The sequence below is a fragment of the Egretta garzetta genome, unplaced genomic scaffold, assembly GCF_000687185.1.
Source record: "Egretta garzetta isolate BGI_Z169 unplaced genomic scaffold, ASM68718v1 scaffold719, whole genome shotgun sequence".
Taxonomy (NCBI): domain Eukaryota; kingdom Metazoa; phylum Chordata; class Aves; order Pelecaniformes; family Ardeidae; genus Egretta; species Egretta garzetta.
The window spans coordinates 43876-50372 of NW_009260685.1; positions in this window are offsets into that span (position 1 = coordinate 43876).

The following is a 6497-nucleotide window of genomic DNA, read 5'->3' on the forward strand; positions in this document are numbered from 1 at the left end:
CCATGGTAGGGTGGGAGCAGGACAGAGCACAGCTCTGATGGGAACAGGGTCTCACTGGGGAATTACAGCTCAGGCTGGGGTGGACTATGAGAGGCTCTCTAATGAACACCCAGTGACTCTCTGGCCAGAAGAAGAGGACCTCAAAGAAGAACAGAACAGCATTTCAATTAAATAGTAAGTTACAATGCACTGTGCTCTTCACCCAGCATATTATTATTAGCAACTGCTTCTCCTGACAGGTAGCCTGGTTATTCAATATAATTTTCTCCTTGTTCTCCACAGGTTTTCCTAAGCACAGAGACCAGCTTGTGAAACCTGGCCCCTCTTGTTATTTTTATCCAGGAGCAGCTGACAGTAAAAGTGACAAAAGAATTGATGGGGGAAGTGGACCAGAGCGTGAAAAATACGGTCGTAAAAGCCAGAATGTTTGCAATAAAATATCTATACATAAAGGGAGAGGAGGGAGGGAGAAGCAGAGCTGGACACAAAGCAGAGCAATGAGCTGTGAAAAGTGATGCCTGGACCAGATGAAGAAAGTGTAAATCCAGCTGTCAGTGCAATAATATCCCTTGGCACCTCGCTCTTGTTTCCCTCTGGCAAGCTCACGCCCGTGCCGGTGGCTAATATGGGACAGTGGTTGGATCCAGAGGGTTGATAAGGATGTAGGGTGAAGAGATGTGCTTGGAGCCTCCCAGGGTCATGGGCAGAGGTGGCAAAACCCTCTGCTGCTGGCTGTGACTGCTATGAAGGACCTTTCCTCTTTGGTGCTGAAGAACAGGGTGGTGCTGCAGGGATTTGAGTTTGGGAAGATGGTCTGGGCTGCAGCGTGACCTATGGGCTACCAGGGCAGGGTAGCAACCTGCATCGCAGGGTCAGCAAAAGCAAATCAGGAAGAAAAGGCTAAGTTAGTTAAATGCATGAAACCGTTGTATTGTTAAACTGCCCCCAGCTTTTGGGGGCGGCTCTGAGCCCTTTGCTGGGCACAAGGCTCAGGGGAATCAATATTTTTCTCCAGTTCTGTTTGGGGATAGGGAAGAGACCAAGAGCTGGGAGCAGCTGATGGAGAAGATACCAGCCCAGAGGGAGGTGAAGCTCTTTTTTATATCATCTAAAAGTAAACCAAATGGCATTAGAGAGCAGTGGGCAACCTCCTGGTGAGTTTTCCTTTGGTGCAAGGAAGGAAATCAATGCTGAAAACAAAACTGAATGCCAGGACACCGGAGATGTCTCCCTAGGCTTGACCCAGTGCCTTCCTTTTCTGTCTCAGTGATGGATGAGAGCTACAAAGCATGCCTAGGAAAGGAGGTGCTCTCAAAGGGCATAGCGGTGCTGTCCTGAGGTATCAAAATGGGAGTGAAGGCTTCCATAATCACACAGCAATGGATGTCAGAGCTGGAACTGGGGATGAAGGATGGTGATTCCTGGGGTCACGCACTGGGTTTTCAGGAGACCAAACACTTGTACCCCTGGCCTGTGCTAGATCAGAGATGCATCCATCCAGTGGGGATGAGGGAGACAAGACTAATGAACAACAGCAAGACCCTGGGATGTCTCCAGCTGTAAAAAGCCTGAAGAATTTAAAGCAAGGAAGGAAATTATTTTTTTTCCTTTGGCAGCCCCTTCTGAGCTGCAGGATGTTTAACTCCAAAATATGTCTCTGTTACATTCGAGCTTATGGAGTAGCCTTGGCTGGCTGCTGGCTGATGAAACCACGTGGGGGGTGGCAGTGTCTATGGTATTGCTGTCTGCATCTGGGCTCTGCAGGCTGGTGCATGTGGCCAAGCAGGGTGGGATTCACTGGTCTGGAGGCAGAAGCCTGGACAGGCTGGATCGATGGGCCGAGGTCAGTTGTGTGAGGTTCAACAAGGCCAAGTGCTGGGTCCCACAGCAGACTTCCAGCCTCTGAGGACTGCTGGCTGAGGACTGCTAACAATTGCTCTTGTGAAATACAGTATCATAAGGGGTAGGAAGCAGGGAAGGCAAAACTCTTGAGGGTTACATCAGTATCTGATACTGATCTGTGATACAGCCATCCGTCTTTGGAGCAGCTGGGATGAGTTCACATTATTGGAATATTGGGCATTGGAAAAGTTTATTTAGGGATTTACAGGGTGTGGCAGTGTGCTCCCCCCTCGTCTCTGACTCCCCCTCCCTTGACCTCTTTCAGGTGATAACTACCTGTGGCTGTGGTGATAAGATGCATCTGGTCTGTGTCTGGTCCTGAAGGATGCACCCACTGGGTGTGGGGGGAGACAGATAACAATGCAATAGCCAAGGGCTGTTGTGGAATGTGCCCACCTAAGCACAGTGGTCAGTATGCAAATATGACTATGAGCCAATTATCTTACCCCCATAAATAGTGGGGCCAAGAGCCCTTTGAGCTCTCCTGCACGGCAGACGGGCTGCACGCCAGGATGTCCCCTTGAGCAGGGACGCCTCTCAAGGTTACTCCTTGAGGTTGAGAGATTCCTTACCATGACAGATTCTCGGTAAGTGACTAACAGCATGCTAACTTGGAAATCTTAGCTAAGTGACATAAAGGATTAATTGCACATATATAATCCTTTAGGCATAAACCGTTGACTAAGTCTGGGACTAGGATTGGATCCAGCCACACCTAGACTCCTCTCTGAGGGAGTTTAGAAAGCAAGGGGATCTTTTCTGAACCTCATGACTCAACGGGAGGGTGCCCCTGACAGTTTTGTCTGACCCTGTCCTCTGTGCAGTAAATAACAAAGCGTACCTTGCCATCGAATCTCAAACTATTGTCGCAGTTACCACTGTTAACTCACTGTTTTACACCAATAAACCACATTATTTTTGCCTCCCTCTCACTCCATCCTCGACACAGGGAAAGAAAACTTACAATGTTATGAGATGTGGCAAATCCTGTAGGATCAGAGTGGTCCCATGGGAATGGGGCTGGGGGGGGGGGGGGGGCGTGCCAAGCAGGTGCCCACTCTGTGCTTAGTATGCACGTTATTTTTCTGCTGGCAAGAGAGTGTTTCTGCCTTTGTTTTTGAGAAGGACTGGCTTGCCTTACTGTGGTTTGTTTAGCAGATATGTTACATACCTTTCCCCAGCTGCTGAAAGTTCAAGTGGCTGGTAGATCCCAAGATGTGCACATTGCTCTTTGCTAAGTAAAGTCCATGCTGCACTGAAAACCTCTCAAACTAGCCAGTCTTGGGGAACTTCTCCTAAGAAATCCTCCCCTCCTTGCTGAAGGCAGTTCTGAAGGGAGAGAGAAAGGCTCAAGAACAGGGGAGGAGAGAGGAAGAGGCATGGCTTGGTCCTGGAGAAAAGCCCCTTGGCTTGCTCCTTGATTGCCCCCTGCATTTGGCTGATGCTGAAGTGTCTGAATATCCATCATACATCTGCATGGCCTGTGTGGGCACAGGACTGCAGTCAGGGTTTTGTAAAGGTCCAAAGGGCAAAGGGACATGAGGAAACTGTGCACCTCCAGCAAGTCTCAAGGGCTTTGCTAGGACCCTTTGCAATGCAAGGGGAGCTATTGGGGGCATGCTGGAAACTAATGTCCTGTTGGTTTGGAAAAAACAAAGAGGGCCAGACCCTTGGGAGGGGTAAATCTCCAGAGCCTCATGGAAAACTAGGAACCTAAACTGATTTAGAGCAGCTGAAAATCTGCCCTCCACATCCTGTTAAATAAAGAATTATGTCCTTAATCCCCAATCTTTCCTTGCCACCCTGGTCAATAAATAACTGCTAAACTTTGTCAGTGCATCTCAGTATCCTGCTTCTGACAGTGGAGCAGATGTTTGAAGAATGGCTGCAAGAAACACAGATGCCTAGAGCAAAGCACTTGGCAGACTCTCTGCCTTTGTTATCCGCATTTTAGGGACTTCCTGTAGCAGAAGTTGCAGCCAGATCACTGTGCTAAGTTGTCCCAATGAAATCCTCCACAATTTTGAATAAATCCTTTGTGAGCTCATGAATAATATTGGCCTCCACGAACTCCTGTGCCAACGAGTCCCACAAGTTAATTACATGCATCATGCAGAAGGAAAGCCCTTTCCTTCTGTTGGTATCAAACCCTTTGCCTGACTGTCTCTTTGGATACTCATTGGGTTCTAGCATGACCAGCAGTCAGAAACCATTCCTTTTTTTTTGCCATCTATGGCATGCTTTACCCTAGCTGATCCCTAATTTTAGGAGCTCTACCTCAGAAGCACAAAGCACATAGTGCCTTGGGATCTAAATGTGGAGATGCACCAGATGAAATGCATTTCCTCTGCTTTTTTTCATTTTTTCTCTTTCAAAAGCCGAATGATGATCACATGCTTTTTGTGTTTTTCTGAGGTGATCTGTTTTTCCAAGGGCTAAACACATAAGAAGCTTCAACAAGAAAAGAGGTGGGTTTGCCAGTAACTGCTCAAGTGGCCTCAATTTGAACTCTTCCCTTTTAGCTTTCCTACCACTTTGGACTGAACAGCAGGTCCCTCTGCCATATAACAAACTAATCGATGTTTTGCGATAAACCCATGTCCAAAAATGCTTCCTGTCTGTTTAAAGAATTGAGCTCCATGTTGTGTCCTCCTCGGGAAAGGACTGGGGCAACCCTGAAGGCAATATGGGATGCCAGCTTTGGTCCACTCCTAATCATCAAGCCTTTTCCAAAGAGGGTTGGTTCTTCAATATCAGAGTTGTTGGGGAAAGCGGTGACAACCTTTCAAGAGGCCACAGAGTAGAGACAAATGTTTGACCTAGGAACAGGGCTGGCAACGTATGCAACTATTGCAATATGACAGGAGGCCAGACAGGAGAAACCTTATCTGACCCAGACTCTGATGAACTGCAGATCTACAAGTTGGGGAGATCAGAAGAACCATCCATGCATTTCAGAATATTTTATTTCCAAAAATCTGCAACCTTCATTCATGATAAAGACTAGCTTGTCTGTCATCTGAGGTCATTTAGGCTGAACTGGAGAAATTGAGAAATAATATCTTAAGAATCAAGGAATTTATGTGGAGCATTGACAGGAGAATAATGTTTTAATCACTGAAGTAACCAGAAATTTCTGTTTATTTTAGCCTATCTTTATCCAATGAATAAATAACACTGGGAGGAAGGAAGTCTTTATTAAGGATACAACCTCCTTTCCCTGTTCAGCTGAAGAATTAAGAGGTTGCAATAAATATGCTTTAAATCCACAAAAGGTTTTTCAACAGAGCTAAGACGGGCCAACACTAACACTCCTAATCAAGGAAAGACAGACATATTAACATCATCAACCCAAACCCTTCCATGCCATGTTTTTACATCAGAAAGAAGATTGCTGGGTATAACCTGAAAACCCAGAGCCTTACCCAAACAACTTGGTAGTGAAACAAAAGTCTGCCATGAGGGCCTCTTTTGGGGTAGATATTAGTAAATTTGTCTAGAACTGACCGGAATGCTCTCTCCCCCCCCCCCATCAAAACATGCTGATTTAATTGAAACTGAAACTTTCCATGGGAACATAACAATTTCAATGAAACCTTAGCTGAGAAAAGTTTCTCAGGTCCCAGATTGAACCTGCGATCAAAACCAGAGAGGAAGGGAGTTTGTGTGAGAGTTTTATCTAAGCCTGGCAGATATGGAAATCCTGTAGCACAGGGATGACCGAGGTTCAAATCCCTGCTGCAGTGAATATGGGCTTTTACAAAGCAGAGCAACTGAACATAGATGTGACAGCAATGTGCCCTTGCAGTGATGAAGACTAACCATGGGCTGTATTAGTTTGACTTGGCAAGGGTCTGAGCAACCTGCTGTGGATCAGCCCAGCTTTGGGCAGAAGGTAGCCTTCTAGCCTGCATCATTCTGCAGTAACAGGGATAAATATGGGCTCGCTTGTATTTGTGGTTGGAAGTTGGGTAGTTGAGTTGGATGAGGGTGAAACAGAGATGTGAACTATGGTAGGCCATTTAAGTGACTTGACTATGGACTGACCAAGCAAAAGTAACTGCATCTGCGCCATTCTCTCTGATTTTCTGTGAAAAACTTGATGACTTAATTTTTTTTTTCTCAGTCAGAAGGTCTTCAGAAGTTCTGAGAATAAGGAAACCATTTTATTACCCACCCTGTTGGATAGAGGGGGAGAGATGACCCTGGGCAGATACATAACTCCAAGCTGCCTGCAACCTGCCCTCTGTGGTCCTTCTCTGAACTCTTCCCTGGTCAGACGGTGTTCATCTTGTCACGCAGGGGATTGGTACCACCTACAAACACTGCTTGGCTGGCTGAAGAGATCAGCAGGGTCATTAGGCATGTCATGCCTAAATTCCTTGAGGGTTTCCAGAAGAGAAAGGTGGATGAATTCCCAGCATACTATGTCACCGATTTATGTAGCTTGGATCCATAACTGCTAAGTAATGAGTGATCAGGGTTTGTTTGACAGTCTGGTCTAAACCTTTGCACATGTTAATGTTAGGACATATTTTCGTTCTGATGCAGATTTTCCCTGGGATCAGGCTGCACTTGCAGGGGCAAAGGGGGGA